Genomic DNA, 24,207 nt, shown 5'->3' on the forward strand with positions numbered 1-24,207 from the left:
CAGATATAAATGAGGTAATGCACTAATTATACAGTCACTGTTTAGAGTGTTGCAAGGATGTTATCATGAAATATAAAAGATGCTCACCAGCCTCTCCGGGGGCAGAATAAAAATAAAAAATAAAAATTACAAGAAAAGTGCATAATATCTGCTCTTTAAAGGGCCATAATACGCAAATGTTGAAACACTTGAAAGTGAAGCTGCATAGCTGTAAAAAGCTGACTAGAAAATATCACCTGAGCATCTCTATGTAAAAAAGAAAGATATTTTACCTCAAAAGTTCCTTAGTAGCCACATCCCATTGTAAAGGACTTCTAAGCAGCAAATCAGTATGTCTGTCCCAGCTAAGGGGTTGAGCCTCGTGCACTCTCATCTTATTTCCCTATTCAGTTTAAAGAAAGTTTACAATGAAATCTCATGAGAGTTAAGTGAAATCTCATGAGATCACAGTAAAAGAGTTCATGACCTCAGCCATGCAGATGCTGATTGGATGCTGTTCGTTTCTTCATTTATTTATTTTTTTAACTGCAGCTGGGCAGCAGCTGAGTATAACTTTTTACACAGAACTTACTCTGCTGAGCTGAGGAAATTGTGAGGTAAAATATCTTCCTTTTTTACATAGAGATGCTCAAGATATATTATCCTGTCAGCTTTTTACAGTTATACTGCATCAGTTTCAAGTGATTTAGCATATGAGTATTATGTACCTTTAATGGTACATTATTTTTTGAACATAGGGAATAAAAGGGAATACAGGGAAATTAAAGCAGGACAGACTCCCAAACCCATGGTAATCATCCAGGATAGTAGGGATGTATACAGTTTTGGGTGGGTCTATTGCATCAAAGGATCCTCAATATAAGAAAATAGCTAAACCAATATTTTTTTTAAAGCAGCCAATAATTATGATAAAAAACACAAATATATTGGCTGTGTCTGGTTTCAGAAGCCAAATTAAAAATGGCTGCATGATAACAAGATAAAGGGCTAGATTACAAATGGAGCGTGCAAGCCATAATGGGTATTTTGGGGTTCTTTGCACATGTTGGAAATAGCATGCGTATTACGGATTGTAAAGTAAACATGTTGGCTTGAATGCAATCGATTTTAACGTGCATTGGGTTAACGCGACTTCAGAGCTCTGGTTAACTGTTACACAAGACAAAAAGGTTGCACAAAAAATATCAAAAAATAAAATTACAGTTACACTCATAACAGCACTGTCTAATAAAAATGATTTTAAAATAATTGCATTAAAAGGTTATAAGGGCTCAAAGATATGAGCAATGAAAAAATGGCTGCATATCAACGGAAAAATAAAATCACTCTTTATTGTATAAAAAATAAAAACTCGAATCTCGATACAGATATGGATCTGATCTTCAGACGTGTTTTGTGTCCCTAGTAGCACTTTATCATAGTCTATGATTAAGCACCACCAGGGGGCGCAAAACAAGTTAGCTGATTAGCTCCATACCTGCATCACAATTTTAATACAATAAAGAGTGATTTTATTTTTCCACTTATTTGAGAAGCAGCGTGGTTCTCTACATTTTCATGGCTAGCACCTTGCCTGTACAAATGGACCATGTGGCAGATGACGTCATCATCGGGTGCTTCACATGCTTAGAGCATAGCCGAGAGCTGGTAACGGCTAAGGATTACTTTTGTGCTCAGAGATATGAGGTCTCAGGTGTTATTATTATTATAATTTATTTTTTATTTGCATAGCATTAGAAAAAAAAGAGCTATAATGGGCTTTACCATAGAGTGGGCTTTTTGCCAATAAACTATGTGATTATTTATGCTGCTGTTCCTTTTGTTGTTTACAATTTGTGGGATTGCAGTATCCCTGGCAGCGTGCATTCTGGTATTAGTGTGCTGGACTCTTCTAACTTTTTGCTTTAGCATAGAGATACATACATGCACATGTCTAAATATATATGTATGTATAGAGGTGTGTTTTACTGTTTATTTACTGTACATATTTTAAATGTTCTTCACTTACAGGATAATGCCCTTTTTATTGTAAATACATATTTATATATATATGTATATGAGTGCAACCTGACGCGTGCAAAAAGCCTCCATATAGTGAAGTTTACCCTCAAGTGGGAGCACTTCACTCGTAATCTAGTCAGGGGCGGACTGACAAGTCAGGCAAATCAGCCCTCGTCTGAGGGCCCGGCATCTTAGACGGCCCGTCGCCACTGCAGGAATGTTGCAGCAGCAGAATTGTTTTTTATTTTTTTATTTTTATTAAAATGTAATTATTTTATTTTTATTGGACTTGGCAGATGGACTGGAAGTCATTGAGGGGGGGGGCGCTCTCATATGTGCAGTGGTGGAGAGTGACTGAGTGTGGGGTCGAGTGAAGTGAAAGAAGCCGGTAAGTCCTGGCTTGGCAATGGCATATACATGCAGCTGGGAGCCCTGCACCTGCAATATGTGGACCGGGTGTGGATGACTCCTGTCCACATATCTGTGATCTCACCAGCCAGCTCCAGCTCCACCCACCCACTCCCAGGCATACAAGTGTGAGTTGACTGTGCAGTGCACAGTTAAAGGCAGCAGCAGGCAAGACAGAGGAAATAGCTGTTGAGCCAGCGTGTAGACATGTGTCATGTGGTTCTGGCGACGTGGCGACTCAGGCGAGGTGAGAGATTATACAATTTTTTCTCCATTTTATATTTAAAGCAAAAGCAGGCATGACTTCCTTAGGATTCTCTTGGGTTGTTCCTGGTGTTTTGTAAGAATAAAGCCCTGACTGTAAGTGAACTGGAGACAGGTTTCTGCATAGTGTCTGTGCTCGGTGAAAACAAGTATTATGTTCAGATACGCTTCCTCTGAGGGAGCGTATATGTGAAACGCGACCGCATCAGGGGCTTCGTGTTTATTTTAACTGCACTCTGTTAATTTCAGTCTATCTACTAATTGATCATTTTATTTGTTGTTGTAACATTTGTTGTAACATTTGGGACATATTGTGGGAAGGATGGGGAAGGGATTTATAGCATATTTAGTTTAAAAAAAGTGGCTTATCTACCCAGATTATGACTAACAGGATGACCGTCCTTTGACAGAGTGCTGCCTCCTTTTTGGGATTATCTGTTACACTGGTTCTCATGGACTTTTATATACTTTTTTAAGATTTTTACATATTGTTTTTGCTATTGTAATTTTTATGTTTTTTATGTCTTATATGGTTTTAGTATATTGATCCATTATACTATTATTGCTTTATCACATATGTATCATTTTTGATTAGGAGGCGCCCCCTAAAGGGTGTGGTGTGCATTTGTGTACACCACTCTCTACACAGCAACAGGACACAGTTCCTAAATAGAGGCTCTTATATTTACCCAATATCGTTGATTTTTTTCCCCTCCTCCTCATATGTGATAAACGACCTAAAATCAGCAACATTGAAGTACTTTATACAAGTCACAGTTGTGTTTTTAACTATTTTTCTGGCACGCTAGATACAATTTCTATTTATGCTGCCTTCTTTAACTATAACATGTACAGGACTGTCTGAAGTTTGCCCATGAACATCTCAATAATTCAGAGGAGAACTGGGTGAAAGTGTTGTGGTCAGATGAGACCAAAATCGAGCTCTTTGGCATCAACTCAACTCGCCGTGTTTGGAGGAGGAGGAATGCTGCCTATGACCCCAAGAACACCATCCCCACCGTCAAACATGGAGGTGTAAACATTATGCTTTGGGAGTGTTTTTCTGCTAAGGGGACAGGACAACTTCAGCGCATAAAAGGGACAATGGACGGGGCCATGTACCGTCAAATCTTGGGTGAGAACCTCCTTCCCTCAGCCAGGGCCTTGAGAATTGGTTGTGGATGGGTATTCCAGCTTGAAAATGACCCAAAACACAAAGGAGTGGCTCAAGAAGAAGCACATTAATGTCCAGGAGTGGCCTAGCCAGTCTCGAGACCTTAATCCCATAGAAAATCTGTGGAGGGAGCTGAAAGTTCGAGTTGTCAAACGTCAGCCTCAAAACCTTAATGACTTGGAGAGGATCTGCAAAGAGGAGTGGGACAAAATCCCTCCTGAGATGTGTGCAAACCTGGTGGACAACTATATGAAATGTCTGACCTCTGTGATTGCCAACAAGGGTTTTGCCACCAAGTGCTAAGTCACGTTTTGCAAAGGAGTCAAATACTTATTTTACTCATTAAAATGCAAATCAATTTATAACTTTTTTTAAATGCGTTTCTCTGGATTTTTGTTGTTGTTATTCTGTCTCTCACTGTTCAAATAAACCTACCATGAAAATTATAGACTGATCATTTCTTTGTCAGTGGGCAAAAGTACAAAATTAGCAAGGGATCAAATATTTTTTTTCTTACTGTATTGGGTGAGCCAATAACAAGAGGCATTTATGTGTATCTGCCAATCTTTAGCTAAATCCCAGTAGTCCATTGTTGCTCCTTAACCTACGTAGGTATGCTTTTCAACAAATGACAGCAAGTGAATTAAGCAAATTAGATAATAGAACTAAATTGTAATGAATGGTGTTTAAAACTGTATGTTCTATCAGAGTAATTAAAGATTAATTTTGGCTTTACTCTCCCTTTAAAATGGTAGACGTAAACCATTATAGGAAGGATCATGTATCTCTTATCTAAAGGTAATATATTCCCTTGAAAATGAGATAAAGTGCCCAGTTAGATAAGAAATTGTCAAATTTATTTCAGTCACGTGATACATAAAGGGACCGTAAAATCAAAATTAAACTTTTCATGATTCAGACTTGAATTCGGAATTTTGTTTTGAATTGATTCGAATTCTAATGTATTCTTTTCGGATTCATTCGGATTTAAATAAATTTGGATGTATTCGGATATATTCGTTTCGGATTTAATTCGTAAATTCGGAAGTTCGGTATTTGTTATGTTGATTCAGATGGTTCCAATTTACACAAACGGAAATATTTCACTGTTCTATCTCACTAAATCTCACTAAATTTAATTTCTATACTGAATTGTGATTAGTCCATGGCCATTTGAATGTAACAAATAAATCCAAACTAATTCGGATTTATTTGTTACAAATGCATTCAGATTAGTTTAGTTTCGTTGCTATGGTAATTCGGATATTTGAATCGATTAGAATCTCTGAATTTGGGGAATTTGTCTGAATTTCGATTCGGAAAGAAACAAAATGCACATGTCTAATTCAAACAGCATGCAAAGTTATACAAATTTCCAATTTACTTCTAATACTAAATTTGCTTTTTAACATTGATATCTTTAAAATCATGCCTAGATAGGCTAAGGAGCATCAATACACTACTGAGAGCTAGCTGGCAATTGGTGGCTACATATATATGTCTCTTCTCATTGGCTTACCAAATATGTTCAGCTAGCTCACAGTAGTGCATTTCTACCCCTGAGCCTACTTAGGCCCAAGGGTTACTATTCAACAAAAGGATACCAATTAAGCAAATTTGATAACAAAAGTAAATTGACATATTGTATAAAATTACATGCACTATCTGTAATATGATAGTTTAATAATTTTCACTTTCTGTCTTTTTAAAGACTTTATAACTCCCTTATTTAATTTTTATCCTCAAAACCGAACTCCAGCTGTCCTCCACCAATATAATGGATACTCTGTGATGACTGGGCACAATGTTAATTGGGTCATACAATGTCCCACCTAACAGCACTTCCTTAGCTCCCCTGTTGATCCCGATCCATGATGTATATTTTTGACTAATCAGTAATTTTACCCCTTGACTGCCAGTAACATACAAATTAATGATTTTACCTCTTTAGCTGCCAGTAACAAGTAAACAGAAGTGATTTTACCCCCTTGTCTGCCCCTCATTACTTTCTGCTCCATATTGTAGTGATGGTGGGGGAGGGGCATATGAGGTGGGAGGGGCATTTGAGGTGGGAGGGACAATAGGGTGGAGGAGGGGCAGATGAGGTAGGTAGGTGGGGCAAAAAGGGGGTGGGGGACAATGCCACACTTTTGCCCGGGGGCCCTTGTTGGTCTCAGTCCGCCCTGAATCTAGCCCAAAATAAGGTTATCCAATTTATTTATTTTTTAAGTGAAAAAGACAGCTCTTAAGAAATGCTTTTCTTATAATTATTCATTCAAAATATTAAAGAATCTTTTTAAGATGTTGCTACTAAAAATATTATGTTCTGAATCTCAGAAATATTAACATGTGCAGCATTTTACATTTGTTAAAAATATTTTTGACTACAAACATGTTAATTAAAAGCTGTTAAAAGTGAAATGTAAAATCTAATACAGCATTATCAGTTGTGCACTTCCTGCTAATTCACACTTGCTTATGAGGAAAAGTTCCACAGCTTTATTGGTTAAAAGGTACACATATTTACAAGCTTGACAAAAAAAATATTGAATTATTCAGGACATCTAAGCATTGATTTCTATTTTTGTCTGTGAAGCAAAAACCTTTTTTAAAATTAAAAACTAATATGGCTGTATAAGATGTGTACTTCCTATTCATTAGCTGCTATGTAATTCCATCTAATCCTTGTTGGCTGAAAGGTACTTCCTGTTAATGCTGATTGGTCAATAGCTACTTCCTACTAATGCTCACTGAGAGTTAACAGGATAAGAAGCCCCGGAAGGAATGAATTGAGAGCAGGGGCATGTGACCACACTACAGGCCAATAGCAGTGGGTTGCTAGGCAGAGTTTAGAGGAGGAGGAGCGAGTATAAGTATTGAGGGTTGTGAGGCGGAAGCCAGCATCAGTTCCCTTGTGAAGCGGGAAAAGCTGACAGGCAGAATGGAGAGCGTGAGCCTTTTGCTGGAACAGGTAAGGACCTTGGTAGCGGAAAAGGGTGTTACCTGGCTCCAGCAAAGGCTCTTTTCAGAGGACAGCGGTTCCGGTGCAGGGTCGTCGGCAGTCGAGCCAGCAGGAACATCAGGTCAGGAGCGGTGCGGTCGGCCCGTGAGGCGGACGAAGCCGCCGGTGCGGCTTAGTCCGGATGACAGGAGGGGAGCTTTGGGTCAAGGGAGGCCTGATACGGCCAGAGGTGGAGGTAGCGGAAAGTCGGGAGGCAAGAGAAGGGCTATGGAGGAGCTGCACACATCTCCAGTGTCAGCAGGGAGTAGGAGGGGAACACTGAGGCCTAGGTTGCTGGGGACGAGCTTAGGCAGCGGGGAGGGGGGAGTAATGGTGGCACAAGAGGTTTGTTCGGGGAGCAGGGAGGGTGCGGTGGCAGTCGCCAGGAGCGGTATAAGTAAAAAGGGGGGTGAGAGGGGGGGAGATGGCTCGGTCTTTGAGGGTGCTAGTGTGAATAGAAGGAGAGGGGGGGAGGGGATGAGTGGGAATGAGAGAAGCGGTAGGGTTGTTGGAGGAACAGGTGTAAGCTTAGGGAGCAGTGAGGGGAGGGATAAGGAAACTGTAAGTGCTGCGAGTGGCAGCGGAGGAATTGGAGGGAACATTAGGGGAGGGGAGGGGAGGGGAGGGAAACGGAGGATAGGAACGTGGTAAGGGGCAGTGGGGTATTGGGGGAGAATAGTGGACGTTGTTTGGGCAGGGGAAGAGGAGGTATTGGGAAGGGGCAAGCTAAGGGGAGAGGAAAAAAGGGAAAAGAGGTAGGTGGTGAAAGGGGAGCTGAGGCGAACAGGGCTGGCAGGCATAGTGCAGGGGGAATATCAAGTGGGATAGGAGAGGCCGTTGAGGTTTTGGTACAGGATATAAGGGAAAGGGATAGGGTTACAGGGGGTAGGGGGGATGGGGAGAATAGGGGTATAGAGACAGAGAGGGGCAGGGAGAACAGGAGTGGGGGTAAAAGGACTGAGAAAAGGAATAATTTGGAATTTAATGATTGTGTTTCAGAACCGGAGGAGTCGGACGGCGTCTTTATTACAGGAGCTGGAGGAGGACGTCCTGTGGATGAATGAATCTTACAGTGACTTCGCTGGAGAAGAGTTGCAATTGGGACAGCAGACGGAACCAGAGAGTTCGGCACAGGTAGGAGAGATGGCTACTTTAATGCAGCTGCTCAATTCTCTGGTGCCTGGGGGGGGACACGTAACTCAGAGTGAGGGACAAATTGGGGGAATTAGGGAAGAACGAGAGAGGGGCAGGGGAAGAGAGAGGGAAGACACTAGGAGGCAGAGACATCATGTTAATCATTCTCCACAGAGATCAGGTGGAGGTTCAGGTGGACAGAGCAGAAGGGACAGGAGCAGGAGCAGAGGGGCACGGCGGAGGGAGAGATCTCGGACGCCAAGGATAGACTACAGGGAGCGGGAAAGGCATACGTCCCCCACATGGGGCAGGCGGGATAGAGATCGAGAGCATACACGTAGGAGGGAAATCTCTATGTCTTATAACATTGATGATAGGGGGAGAAGATCTGCAGGTGACAGGGCGGAAAGGAGAAGAGAGGATACAATAGTGGTGCAGGAGCCTGTGACAAGGCCGCCAGGTGAGACGGCGGGTTCCCTGCAGGGGGGGAAGGAAAAAGAAGAGTCGGGGGGAGTGTATGAGACAGTGATGAAAGGTCTGAAGGAGCTGGTGGCTCAATTAGAAGACAAAAGGAAGGTTGGGGGTGATGTGGGGACAGCAGCGGGAGCATGGGTACCGGCAGTGAAGGAGGTTAGTGTACCGGTGGTTGGAACCCCTTCGGGGAGTGGGGGAGATAAAGGAGGGTCGGTGCCGGTTACAAGCGGTGAAGTGTTAATTGTGGCGGATCAAGCTTTGCGTAGGCCTTGCTTGTGCTCGGTTGAACCACTTGGGATCCATCTGAGTAAAGAGGTTAAAGAAAAGATATGGAAACGAGAGTTTGTAGAGATCTTTTCATTGTTGCCGTTGGACCACTTTATTGAGATAAAGGAGGATCCAAAAGGGGAACAGGGCAAAAAGGAAGAGGAGGAGAGAAAGAAAAAGTGGAGGAAATTACCTAAAACTTTTTCAAACTGGACGAGGGCCTTTTGCATATTAGCCAGCGTGATCGGGGAGAAATTCCCCGAGCAGAGTTCGACTATGTTTTGCTATTTTGATGAAATATCAGGGGCTCAGAGGACATATGGGGGTCTTGCCTGGTGGCGGTACGATGAACAGTTCCGCCAGAGGCTAGCGGTACGACCAGAGATGCGGTGGGACGACAGGGAGATGGGGGTGTAGTTGGAGTTAATGACTCCTTTGAGGGGGCAGTCCTTTCGGAGTGGAGGAACGGGGGCTAGTGGAACGACCGTGGGGGCCACATCGGTGGCAATTAAAAAAGGCCTCTGCTTCCAGTTTAATGAAGGGGTGTGTAGGTTCAGAGGGGCGTGCAAATACAAGCACGAGTGCTCAGGATGCGGAGGTGCGCACTCTGGGGCAAAATGTTTCCGGAAAGGAAAAGGGAATGGAAAAGGAGGTGAGGGTGCTGCTACGGGCTCGGACCCCGGTGAGGGTAAGAGAGATGGCCCCGTGGCTAAGACAATACGGTAAGACAAAGGGTAGAGCGGGGGATGCGGAGCTGTTACTGACGGGCTTCAGTTCTGGGTTTCGTATCCCGTTCGAGGGTTCAAAGGGATCGGGAGTTCCTGGGAATTTGAAATCGGCTGAGCAATTCCCAGAGGTGGTTCAAGTTAAGTTGGATAAGGAGGTGGCACTGGGGAGAATGGCGGGCCCCTTCAAGGACCCTCCATTCCCGAATTTGAGGGTGTCCCCACTTGGGGTGGTCCCAAAGAAGACAGAGGGACAATTTAGAATGATTCACCACCTGTCTCATCCTAAGGGCGCGTCTGTTAACGATGGGATTGACCCGTCTTTGACGGCAGTACGTTACGCATCATTTGATAAGGCGGTGAGTGTGGTCAGGAGAGCGGGGATTGGAGCATTGTTGGCAAAGGTGGATGTTGAGGCAGCCTTTCGGCTTTTACCAGTCCATCCGGTGTGTCATCATTTATTGGGTTGCCAATTTCAAGGGGAATTTTTCGTTGATCTGTGTTTACCCATGGGATGCTCCATATCCTGTGCGTATTTTGAAAAATTTAGTACATTTGTGGAATGGGTGGTGAAGAAAAAGGCGGGCAGGTCATCGATGGTCCATTATTTGGACGATTTCCTGTTTGTGGGGGAAGCTGGTTCTGGAGTTTGTGAAATGTTGTTGAAAACATTTGTTGAAGTGGCTGAGCAATTCGGGATTCTGATTGCACCTGGAAAGACGGAAGGGCCGGTGACTAAGTTGAGTTTTCTGGGGATCCAGATTGACTCAGTCTTGATGGAGTGCTCGTTACCTTGGGAAAAGGTGGTAGATCTGAGAAAGGTCATAACTGGGATGCTTGGGAAGGTGAAAGTGTCGTTGCGAGAGCTGCAATCGCTACTGGGCAAGCTTAATTTTGCCTGTCGGGTGATCCCAGTTGGAAGGGTGTTTGGAAGGCGCCTGGCATTGGCTACGGTTGGGGTGAAGGAACCACACCACAGGATCCGGCTTTCAAAGGAGTTGAAGGAGGATCTAAGAGTATGGTTGATTTTTCTGGAGGAGTTCAATGGGCGGTCGCTCATTCAGGAGGGGCCGGTATCGGATGAGATGTTGCACCTATACACAGATGCTTCAGGAGCACATGGCTTTGGGGCATATTTTGACGGCAGATGGTGTGTGGATACATGGCCTGAGGAATGGAGGGAACAAGGTTTAACCAAGAACTTGGTGTTTCTAGAATTGTTTCCGTTGGTGGTGGCTGTGATGGTTTGGAATGGTGAGCTGAGGGATAGGAAGGTGACTTTCCACTCTGACAATCTGGGAGTGGTATTTGCGATCAATAAGTTGACAGCGAAGTCGAGGCCGGTGATTCGGCTTCTCCGAGTGTTTGTCCTGGAATGCTTGAGGGGGAATGTGTTTTTTCGGGCGGTGCATGTACCCGGGAAGCAAAATGTGATTGCTGACTCTCTTTCCCGGTTGCAGTGGCAGAAGTTTCGGGAAGCAGCCCCGGAGGCGAAGTTGGATGGGGAAGAATGCCCAAGGGCATTGTGGCAGATGGACTTCTTAAAGGATTGAAATTGGCGAGAGGGGCTTTAGCCCAGAGTACGTTAAGAGCTTACGTGCCAGTATGGAAACGGTGGTTTTGTAGACTGCACAGGGATGGGATCAGGCTGTCAAAAGAGGATTGGGTGTGGTACTTGGTTGATTGGGTGCAGGAATGGAAAGAGGCGAAGATGTCAAAATCCATGGTGAATCGTCAGGTGGCGGCGTTAGCCTTTCTGTTTAAGCTGATGGGATGGGTCGATTTAACAAAGGAGTTTTGGGTAAAATTGGCAGTGAGAGGTGTTTGTTGAGGTGGAGCTAGGGGGGACAAAAGACGTCCACTTGTATTTGGTTTACTATTAAAGGTAGTTGGGGCTTTGGAGGAGGTGTGCAATTCAAAGTTTGAGTATTATTTGTTCCGGGTGGCTTTTGTTTTAGCCTTTTTCGGGGCTTTTAGAGTGTTGGAATTGGTTGGGGCCAATAGAAAGGACAATGGCGGTATCGGGTTTAGTGATGTGGTGATATCAAGGGAGGAAGTGTCCATTTGGCTTAGAAAATCTAAGACAGATCAGGAGGGTATGGGCCGCTTAATCAAGTTATTTGCTATCGGGGGTGTTTGTTGCCCGGTAGGTTCACTGATGGACTATCTTAGGATCAGGCCTAGAGGTGAGGGCCCTCTTTTGAGGCACGAGGATGGAGGAGCATTGTCAAAATATCAGTTTGGGGCGGTGCTTAGAAGGGCTTTGTCCGTGGCTGGGGTGGACCCGAAAGACTTTGGATGCCATTCGTTTAGAATAGGCGCGGCAACTGAGGCGCATGAATTGGGTTTGAGTGAGGAAGTTGTGAAAAAGGTGGGAAGGTGGAAGTCGGGGTGTTTTAAACGTTATGTTCGACCTAACATGATAGTATAGTTTTGTTTTCTTAACAGGTCCAGTTCAGTGTTGGATAGTTGGACATTCTTTCATTTACTGGGCGAGAAAGGCAGCAGCAACAAAGGAAGGGGGAATCCAGTTGGGTCTTCCTCGGGAACAGGTTGGGGTAAAGTGGTTTGGGGTAAGAGGTCTCAAATGGGAAGGGGTAGTGGGTACAGTGAGTAAGTTTGCCAGGCTGTACAAGCCTCCTGACATTTTGGTGTTACACGCTGGAGGAAATGACTTAGGGTTTATGGCTCAAAAAGACTTGATTGACCAGTTGAAGGGTGGCATGCGTAGGTTGAAGGTTTTGTTCCCGAAGGTGATAATTGTGTGGTCAGAAATTGAGACAAGGTTGGAATGGCGCTCAGCTTGGGATGTCAGGAGGCTGGACTTATCCAGAAGAAAGGTTAACAGGACTCTATCAGGTTTTGTTTCTCAGTTGGGGGGTTTTGGCATTTGCCATGTTGAATTTGAAGGGGAATCAGGCAGATGCTTTTTTATTAAGGATGGGGTGCATCTCAATGAAGTGGGGTTGCACTTATTTAATTTTAACCTAAAAGAAGGGGTACAGAAGGCCTTAGCCCGGTTGGGCGGTGTCCGACGGTAGGTCGGTCTGTGGCGGGTGCTGGCCTTATCAGGCGAGTTTTATGTGGTAATGGTACCTCATCGGACGATGGGGAGAGTTTAAGAAAAGGGGGCGTGCCTGGCAACAGCCAGTGGAAGGCACGTGTGGTGGATGATGGACAGCACCCCAGGGTTTTTTGTAACCACATTGGTTAGGTGGTTGTGTTATTTGTAAACACTTGTTTGTTTAATAAATGCGGGCTGCGGCCTTTTGTACCCAAAACTTTGTCATGTTTGGTTATTGGTTCACAACAAGAGTGCCAAATGTGTGAGTCAAAGAAGCCCCGGAAGGAATGAATTGAGAGCAGGGGCATGTGACCACACTACAGGCCAATAGCAGTGGGTGGCTAGGCAGAGTTTAGAGGAGGAGGAGCGAGTATAAGTATTGAGGGTTGTGAGGCGGAAGCCAGCATCAGTTCCCTTGTGAAGCGGGAAAAGCTCCCTCCCTCCCTCCCTGTTTTAAGAATTTGGAAGTCGCAGCTAAGGGCGGGTGCTGGCCTTATCAGGCGAGTTTTATGTGGTAATGGTACCTCATCGGACGATGGGGAGAGTTTAAGAAAAGGGGGCGTGCCTGGCAACAGCCAGTGGAAGGCACATGTGGTGGATGATGGACAGCACCCCAGGGTTTTTTGTAACCACATTGGTTAGGTGGTTGTGTTATTTGTAAACACTTGTTTGTTTAATAAATGCGGGCTGCGGCCTTTTGTACCCAAAACTTTGTCATGTTTGGTTATTGGTTCACAAGAAGAGTGCCGAATGTGTGAGTCAAAACATATAAGCCAATGAGCATTAGTAGGAAGTGCATGAACTGATACTGGTATCCACATAGTTATATCAATTTAAACAGTGTTTACTCTATATATTTTTATATGGATTACTTTTTTTTTGTACAAAGTCCCTTTAAATTTCAGGTTTTTTATTGATTATTATAGTTGCTTGATTCCCACCTGCACTCCAGCTTTCATCTAGTTCTTTAGCTTTACAGTGCTAAACCATTCTCCCAGGGAAGTCATTTAACTGCTTACTTAAAGGACTAGTCAACACAGTAGATTTGCATAATCAACAAATGCAAGATAACAAGACAATGCAATAGCACTTATTCTGAACTTCACATGAGTAGTAGATTTTTTTCTGACAATTTTAAAAGTTATGTCTTTTTCCACTCCCCCTGTACCATGTGACAGCCATCAGCCAATCACAAATGCATACACGTACCATGTGACAGCTATCAGCCATTCACAAATGCATACACACTTATTCTTGCACATGCTCAGTAGGAGCTGGTGACTCAAAACGTTTAAATATAAAAAGACTGTGCACATTTAGTTAATGGAAGTAAATTGGAAAGTTGCTTAAAATGGCATGCTCTATCTGAATCATGAAAGTTTAATTTTGATTGAGTGTCCCTTTAATTAGGGTGAGTGCTGACAAACCTATCTGCCTGTGATTTCCCTTTATGTGCATTTTTATACAAATACTCCAGCAGTTCACAATTTAATTTACAATGTAATCACCAGAGCACAAAATGTTTTATCTTAGAGCCTCTCTGGTCATAACGGCTTATGTCTTCTAATAAGATTCCTTTACCTAAATATTTCCTCTGCCAAACAGATAGAATGTAAAAGAGAACACTTTGCTTTCTTTTGTGCAGACTTAAATGATTATTGATCTATTCAGCAACTTTTCAATTAGTTTTTCTTCCTTCTATCTATTGGGGCATTAACGTAATGTCACAAGTCTATTGGTTTACTGCTAGCCTCCTCAACCCTTTTCTACAAAGCACAAATCACAACTTTTCTGCAGCTCTAAGTATTGCAATGTAATTCTAAATATAATAAGTGAAATAAATCAATAGCTGTAGGAACAAAAATTCAACATTTGTATTGTATGCATTAAGATTGCATATGTCAAACCTATTAAACATACCCAGTTAAAGCAGCAAGAAAGTGAAAAAAGAAAATGCTTTAATTTGTAGAACATTTTAATATTGCACTATTGCAAGAGTGTTTAACTCTTGCAAAGTGGTTAAATGCATAGTTAAAGTCAGCTCCAGTGCAGCAATGCACTACTGTCAGCATCCTTCTGCCAGGCTATATCATAAATTCATTTTTGGGTTATATTTGGCTTTTCTAAAGGGACATGAAATCCAAACTTTTTCTTTCAAGATTTGGATAGAGAATACAATTTCATATTTACTTACAGTATATAATTTACTTTATTCTCTTGGTATTCTTTGTTTAAGAAACAGCAATGCATATAAGTGAGCCAATAACATGATGCATATATGTGCAGCCACCAATCAGTAGCTCCTAAGCTTTCTATGTATGTTTTTTTTAACAAAGGATACCAAGAGAACAAAACAAATTAAATAATATGTCAATTGGAAAATTGTTTAAGACTGCATACTCTCTCTGAATCATGAAAGAAAAAAATTGGGATTCATGCCCCTTTAATGAGTGTGTATTCCTTTTTTTTTTTTTTTTTAAATCTATGTATTGTGGCATTTGTTTTTACTCAACATAAACTATTTTTAAAACAGCCTTGAATGAGATAATATTGGTCTAATTAGTGTGATTTATTTTCTTTCTGACCGGCTGCTAATGCTTTAAATTGTTATGGATGTCACCACTCTGATACCTATGATTAAGCACTGAGTATAGAGGGAAATTCATATCATATTCTAAAACTGAAGAAACCGATTTTTGCTATTATCGAACAAATACAAATGTTATATCAAACATTCAAAGTTATCTGGGTGTTTTTTCACATTTGATTGGTTTTTAAAATATAACAAATGCTTCAAATTAATCAATGTGATACTTTATGTATGAGTTTTACAAAGTGATTTCTAATTTTAAAAAGTGCGCTGAAACTCATTCTTTATAGGATATAGGGGTTAAAGGGATTTTCCAGCCAAAATTGGAAACCACATGGATGCATTTCAGTATTGAACAGAAGCAATTTTGTAATATTCATGTATTAGCGAAAATGCTTCTAATAAAAGCTATAGCTGTTTCAAAAGAGTATTTACATATGCAACATGCACCAGCATTTTATACACAGTACTTGCTCAGACAGCCTAAGGTGCTAGTACCATCTGGTAATGATTCAATTTGTTAATTGCTGACATGACACAAGCCCCAGTGATGAGCTGAGCCGCTGCAGTATTTAAAGTGTGGGTGCAGTGACAATATCTAGCTATGCATCACATGCACGTGCAGAGAAAAATATTAACTTTAAAACAATGATAACTTTTACATGAAGCATTTTTGCCAATACATGTATATTGCAAATATGTTTCTATTCAAAGATGTAATTAATCTATGTGCATTTAAATTTTGACTGGAATGTCCCTTTAAACACTTTTTTTTAATATGGCTTTTGTGTAACTTGCCAAAAAAAACATCAAAAAAGTAATTCCAGATCCTTTATTGTACCTCTTCTACATCAGAACCAGAAAATGAGCAATATTTATCAATGATGTCGTCTATCAAAGACATTAAAGGGACACTGTACCCACAATTTTTCTTTCATGATTCAGATTGAGCATGAACTTTTAAGCAATTTTCTAATTTACTCCTATCATCAAATTTTCTTCATTCTCTTGGTATCTTTATTTGAAATGCAAGAATGTAAGTTTAGATGCCGGCCCATTTTTGGTGAACAACCTGGGTTGTCCTTGCTGATTGGTGGATAAATTCATCCACCAATAAAAAAGTGCTGTCCAGAGTACTGAAACCAAAAAAAAAGCTTAGATGCCTTCTTTTTCAAATAAAGATAGCAAGAGAATGAAGAAAAATTGAAAATAGGAGTAAATTAGAAAGTTGCTTAAAATTGCATGCTCTTTCTGAATTACAAAAGAAAAAATTTGGGTACAGTGTCCCTTTAATGGAACTTGAAAGTGAAAACTAAACTTTTATGATTCAGATTACACACACAATTTTAAACAACTTTACAATATACTTCTATTACCAAATGTACTTTGTTTTCTTAGTATCCTTAATTGAAAAGCATTTCTATGTAGGATTGCGTACATGAACACTATGGGCCAGTTTGTTTGATTGAGAGCTTGCATTGTGTGGCTGTTTAGGGACCTGGGTTTTGGGAGAGACCTTGACGTGGTACCTGGGCTTGTCCCCTTTGTCCAGATGCGGAATAAATAAGTAGTTGCATACATAGATAAGCCCTCCAAAGCTCTCCCAATAAAAGAAAACAAAAAAATAACTGAAGATGATCCTTCTGAAAAACATTTGGAATGGACACTAACAGCAAAATCCATCTCACAGAAACAAAACATAAAGGGCTCAAATGGTACTTCTTACCTTGATGAAGTGGAGGAACACAAATTCTCTGTTTGCCTACGCTACCTTGAGGTCAGAGACCTGAGCCTGCTACTGAGGGTCCAGTGTTCCTGCAATACCGGAGTACAGTTAGCTTGGTTGATGTAAAATATCCAGCCTGCGTATATTGGCACATCAAGGTGCCTTTCCCAAATGTGAGTACCCTGTGCACATTATATTTCACCGACACCTCATCTTTATTGATACACACACACATGTGGCGCCTCTCTTGTTATTTCATTGTTCTTTATGGCCTTATTATCTAAAACTCTACTTTCTAGCAAGATTATCTAAGATGTCTCATCAGTACTGTGAGGTCCGTCAAAGAATTTTAGAAAAGCAAATTTAAGCATGAGAGCGGTTTATCTCTGGCATAACAGGCGTTTGTCAATCAAAGAAAGTGATTTCTGTTCCTGCTGCAGTAAGGCATGCTGTACCTTTAAGGAGGCCTAGAAGATCAATTAGGCCTTAATTATAGTAGTCCTTGTAACAGTGGTTCCCAAACTTTTTCTGTCTGACTCCCTTGATTCTATACAGCATCAGCCTCGTCTATCTTACCTCATATAAATATGATTCCAGATAGCTGTGCACAGCCCTTAATGAAGAAAACTATACAATATAATTTAAAAGACTTAAAACAATTAATTAAACATTTATTTGACATTTGGATGAAACTCTTTAATTAAACAAAAAGTTTTTGTCTTGATTTTGTGCTATTAGCTTTTTATAAAATTGATAGTCACTGCTATTAGCTTTTTATAAAATTGATAGTCACTGTCTAACGCCTAGATTACGAGTTTTGTCGGTAAAGACCTGCGGGGCTAACGAGCCTTTTTTTTCAAGCGCTCACTTAAGGCAACACTGGTATTACAAGTTTTCTGAATGGCTGCGTTAGCCTCAGAAAAGTGAGCGTTGAGCAAATTTAGCTCCACTTCTCACTGTAATACCAGCGTTGCTTAAATCAGCGGCAAGCTGGCTAAAACGTGCTCGTGCACGATTTCCCCATAGGAAACAATGGGGCTGAGCTGGCTTGAAAAAAACCTAACACCTGCAAAATAGCAGCGTCCAGCTTCTAATGCAGCCCCATTGTTTCCTATGGGGAAAAAAAAGTTATGTCTGCACCTAACATCCTAACATGAACCCTGAGTCTAAACACCCTTAATCTTATACTTATTAACCCCTAATCTGCTGCCCCCGCTATCGCTGACACCTACATTATATTATTAACCCCTAATCTGCCACTCCGGACACCGCCGCCACCTACATTATCCCTATGAACCCCTAATGTAATGCCCACAACATCGCCGAACCCTACACTATATTTATTAACCCCTAATCTGCCGCCCCCAACGTTCCCGCCACCTACCTACACTTATTAACCCCTAATCTGCCGACCGGACATCGCTGCCGCCGTGTTCACCCAGCCGGGATGAAGATAGAAGATGCCACCTGGATGAAGATGTCTGCCGGTCCGGATGTCCTCTTCTGCCCGGATAGGATGAAGACTTCTGCCGGTCCGGATGTCCTCTTCTGCCCCATCGGATGACCAGTGGTGCTCGGCTGGGTGAACACGGCTCAAGGTAGGGTGATCTTCAATGGGGTAGTGTTAGGTTTTTTTTAAGGGGGGATCAGGTGGGTTTTAGAGTAGGGGTGTGTGGGTGGTGGGTTGTAATGTTGGGGGGGTATTGTATTTCTTTTTTTTTTACAGGTAAAAGAGCTGATTACTTTGGGGCAATGCCCCGCAAAAAGCCATTTTAAGGGCTGGTAAAAGAGCTGATTACTTTAGTTTAGGATAGGGAATTTTATTATTTTGGGGGGCTTTTTTATTTTATTAGGGGGCTTAGATTAGGTGTAATTAGATTAAACTTCTTGTAATATTTTTTTATTTTTTGTAATTTAGTGTTTGTTTTTTTGTAATACTGTATTGTTTAGTTTATTTAATTGTATTTTATTTGAGATAATTGTATTTAATTTATTTAATTAATTTATTGATAGTGTAGTGTTAGGTGTATTTGTAACTTAGGTTAGGATTTATTTTACAGGTAATTTTGTAATTATTTTAACTAGGTAGCTATTAAATAGTTATTAACTAATAGCATTAATAGCTATTGTACCTAGTTAAAATAAAAACAAACTTGCCTGTAAAATAAATATGAATCCTAAAATAGCTACAATGTAACTATTAGTTATATTGTAGCTATATTAGGGTTTATTTTATAGGTAAGTATTTAGTTTTAAATAGGATTAATTTATTTAATTATAGTAATTTTATTTATATTTATTTAAATTATATTTAACTTAGGGGGGTGTTAGGGTTAGGGTTAGACTTAGGTTTAGGGGTTAATAACTTTATTATAGTAGCGGCGACGTTGGGGGCGGGAGATTAGGAGTTAATAATTGTAGGTAGGTGGCGGAGACGTGGGGGAGCAGATTAGGTGTTAATAAAATTTACTATAGTGTTTGCGAGGTGGGAGTGCGGCGGTTTAGGGGTTAATACATTTATTAAAGTGGGTAGGTGGCGGCAACGTTGGGGGAGGCAGATTAGGGGTTAAGAAATATAATGTAGGTGTCTGCGATGTTAGGGGCAGCAGATTAGGGGTTCATAGGTATAATGTAGGTGGCGGCGATGTCCGGTCGGAAGATTTGGGGTTAACAATATTTATTTCAGTGTTTGCGATGTGGGGGGGGGGCCTCGGTTTAGGGGTTAATAGGTAGTTTATGGGTGTTAGTGTACTTTGTAGCACTTTAGTTAAGAGTTTTATGTTCCGGCGTTAGCCCATAAAACTCTTAACTACTGACTTTTAAATGCGGTAGGAGTCTTGGAGGTAGAGGCTGTACCACTCACTTCTTCCAAGACTTGTAATACCAGCGTTAGGCAAATCCCATTAAATAGATAGGATACGCAATTGACGTAAGGGGATTTGCGGTAGCCTCAAGTCGCGGAAGAAAAGTGAGCGGTAGACACTTTCCTGCCTGACTCGTAATACCAGCATTAGATAAAAAGCAGCGTTAGGACCCCTTAACGCTGCTTTTTAAAGCTAACGCAGAACTCCTAATCTAGCAGTATGTGTTTTATATACAGGCTACATTTAGGGCTTTATTACAATCTAAGCACATTCAATAGTGCAGGGTTAAACTTTTTTAGCGCACTCTATACTTTTATGGTCAGTGCTATTAGCGAGCTAATTGTGCTTGTATTAAAAGTAGTGAGTTACGTTTAACTTGAGGGCAAGCCAGAAAATACTGCTGTAAAATTGAGTACACCTGACATAAACCCTTATAATTAATAGTATAGCAAAGACCTGCATGAGCACCTTTGACTTAGCGCTTAAGCAATATCTGATATGTGCCCCTATGGCATAGTTGTCGACATTTCCCCAAAAATTCCAGGGACACTTTGCAGCCGAGCAAGCTAGCAGGTTACCATAGTATGGACGACCCACTGTTCAACTGCTCCTTCTACTCAGTTCTGTAATCAAAACACACCCATTTGATAGTAATAGTATAATTTCAACCAGTGACGTCAGAGGCTGGTGAGGCAGTGGCTAGGATAAACCTTCATTCTTTAGATATCCTTTGTTGAAGAAATAGCAATGCACATGGGTGAGCCAATCACATGAGGTATCTATGTGCAGCCACCAATCAGCAGCTACTAAGCATATTTAGATATGATTTTCAACAAAGGATATGAAAAGAATGAAGAAAATTAGATATTAGATGTAAATTGGAAAGTTATTTAAAATTGCATGCTCTTTCTAAATCATGAAAGAAAACATATGGGTTTCATGTCCCTTTAAATGGTTTCTTGAAAAACTGGTCAACTTAGTAAACATCTGATTTTAGTCTAAAGGATTGTAACAGAAACACTTGCCAGATAACAAAATGCTAGCTCTGATTATGAGATATAGAAATCCATGCCCATTAACCCTTTGGCTGCTAAGCCATTTCCCACCTGGGTGCTAATATTTTATTTATTTATTTTTATTTTTGAAATTTTTGATTTTTTTTTTTAAACTTTTTTATTTCTTTTTACAGACCCCCAATACTTACACTGTTGGAAAGGTTAGGCGATTACCTTTCCAACTATGGGTCTTGGGGGTCTGTAGCTGCTTAGATGCCTGAGATACAGGCTTCTAAGCAGCATGCCCCCTCCTATACTTAACATTTTTAAGTATAAATAGTTGCTGCACGGTGACGTCACGCGCAATTACATGATGACGTCACCGCGCATCACGTGAAGCCCCGTCGATGCCTGTCACTCTACAGGCACGATCGCTGGGGTAGGATCAGTAAGGAGCCCCCAGATCTCCCTCAAGGTGGGAAAGTGCTCATGACGGCTCTGAGCCGTCATTAGCACCAGAGTGAGATACTCTGTGACGGCTCAGAGCCGTCATTAGCACTCAAAGGGTTAAAATATGTTTAAAACATACTTTTTACTTTAATGCTGCAAATTATGCTTATAGATTCTTTCATTATTCAGTAAATATAAAAATGTCTTGATCCAGTGGCGGCTGGTGAAATTTAAAGATGGTGGGGCGCTTGACCCCACCCCTTTAAATAAAGCCACACTATCAGATAGCACTACCAATTCATTAATTAAATAAATAAAAGGTAGACAGAAACACAGAAAAGCACTCGGGGGGAGAGGGAGAGAGAGATGGGGGAGAGACACACAGAGGGTTAGAGAGAAAGAGAGAGACACACAATCACACACAGAGGGTGTGAGAGAGAGAGACACAATCGCACACAGAGAGTTAGAGAGAGAGAAAGAGAGAGAGAGAGACAATCACACACAGAGGGTTAGAGAGACACATAAGGGATGAGAGAGTCAGAGGGGGAGGAAGAGAGACAGAGAGAGAAAGAGACCATGGGGGAGAACAACTCATAAGAAGAGAGATGGATAGATAGATAGAGAGACACACACACACACAAGGGTAGGGGGGGGAGAGGGACCATTGCATTTTAAGTAATAAAACAGCAGAGCTACAGAGAGTTCAGAAAGTAAGACTATAGATTAGTACAGAGGCAAGCTGCTAAGTTAGTGGGTGTAAAGTTTGAGGAAACAAAATACAAAAACGATTCTTTAACTGTTGTAAAAGAGTAAAAAAAAAAAAAAAACACTAAACCACATTCATTAAATTATAATTTTCACTAACAGAATCCCTTTCAGTGAAATCTAAGGTTGCAGAACTTACTAAGATGTGGCTAAAACACTGCTCATTGACTGCATCTCTCTTCCTGCTCTGCCTCTGTCTGTATTAAGGAAGTGACAGTGGAACATTCCACTGCACTTAGAGGGGAAATACAGAACTCTCTTATTCACTTTAGCAAAAGCTGGCAGCTTCACAGGACAGCAACAAAATAAATTAAAGTTGTTTTTTTCCATTTTTGTTTTGTTTTATATGATTTAACATCCAGCCCCAACCCTAAGTTCCACTTACTAATGCCTCTCACTGGATTGGGTCAGCCCAAATAGGACTCCCTCAAATAAGCAGTTATGGGCCATGCAATGATCTTAACCACTTTCATCCAGTAGGTGGCGCAGCATGTTGTGTAATGGTGGGCAGACCTGCTTGTGCCTCTCCATTGCACAACATCTAGCTGTGAAAAAAAAAATGCTGGGGGAAAAAATTGCAATTTTTTTTTTATTTATTTTTTAAAGCCAATAAAAAAATATATATTTTTGCCCATATGAGAGGTGAAGCACTGCCTCACCTTCCTCTAGTGACTGCACATCACTGATTTCAACTTATTCATAGGTTATTATACAGATTACAGCACCAAACTCTTACACCTACTCCATAATACTGACAATACCCAACTCAGCTGCAGCCCTCTAAATCTCTTGGAGGGGACATTTCCACGGACAAAAAAAATTCAGCAGCATACAACAAAATCAGGGGACTATCCCTGGAAATCCGGGACTGTTGGCAACTATGCTATGGAAGTCTATTTTCTGAGGAATTTAGCATACCCATGCTATCCAACATGTAGATTTAAGCGCACCCTACAATATCCAGCATACACATATACATACACATATACCAGTGTATATATATATATATATATATATATATATACACAGACATCCCAACCTGCAAAAACTCATTTCAGGGAGGTGGCTTCCCCGGCTAGTGTGCTGCGTGCTGCACCCCCCCCCCCAGGTTATATACTGGACACCTGGAAGCCCTAAATGAGATAGAGACTTATAATTAAAGTAGCTTCCCACTAAACTCACATTAAAAAAGTAGTTTTATTGCACAACCACATACAACAAACCTATTTCTTTCATGTAATTGGCAAGAGTCCATGAGCTAGTGACGTATGGGATATACAATCCTACCAGGAGGGGCAAAGTTTCCCAAACCTCAAAATGTCTATAAATACACCCCTCACCACACCCACAATTCAGTTTTACAAACTTTGCCTCCTATGGAGGTGGAGTGTGCTAAGATTTCTACGTTGACATGCGCTTCTCAGCATTTTAAAGCCCAATTCCTCTCAGAGTATAGTGAATGTCAGAGGGATATGAAGGGAGTATCACCTATTGAATACAATGGTTATCCTAACGGGGATCTATTTCATAGGTTCTCTGTTATCGGTCGTAGAGATTCATCTCCTACCTCCCTTTTCAGATCGACGATATACTCTTATATACCATTACCTCTACTGATTCTCGTTTCATTACTGGTTTGGCTATCTGCTATATGTGGATGAGTGTCTTTTGGTAAGTATGTTTCATTTATTTAAGACACTCTCAGGTATGGTTTGGCACTTTGTATATAAAGTTCTAAATATATGTTTATACTTATATTTGCCATGATTCAGGTTTATCAGTATATTTCCTTTTTGCAGACTGTCAGTTTCATATTTAGGAAATGCATTTAAAAAAAAAAAATTTTACCTGAAGTTTTCAAATTGACTCTTTTTTCTAAATTGCGGGCTGTTTTAGGCTCGCGTGAGCGCAAAATGCTATAATTTATTGCGTCATTCTTGGCGCGAGACTTTTTTGGCGTGAGAACTACGTTTGTTTACGCAAATTCGTCATTTCTGGCGTCTTAGTTGATGCTGAGTCTTTTCACAAGGTTGCGTCATCTATGACGCTCATGTTTGTTGTGGACGTTTTTGGCGCCAAAAAATATTTTCAGTTATGGGCGTCATACTTGGTGCCAAACTGTTTGTCATTATTTAAGACTACATTTCCTTTTGCCTCTGGTCCTTTTTTTCTTTGTCAGAGGCCTATTCTGTTTGCATTTTTCCCATTCCTGAAACTGTCATATAAGGAAATAGATAATTTTGCTTTATATGTTGTTTTTTCTCTTACATATTGCAAGATGTCTCAATCTGATCCTGTTTCAGAA

The sequence above is a fragment of the Bombina bombina genome, chromosome 4 (genome assembly GCF_027579735.1).
Source record: "Bombina bombina isolate aBomBom1 chromosome 4, aBomBom1.pri, whole genome shotgun sequence".
Lineage (NCBI taxonomy): Eukaryota > Metazoa > Chordata > Amphibia > Anura > Bombinatoridae > Bombina > Bombina bombina.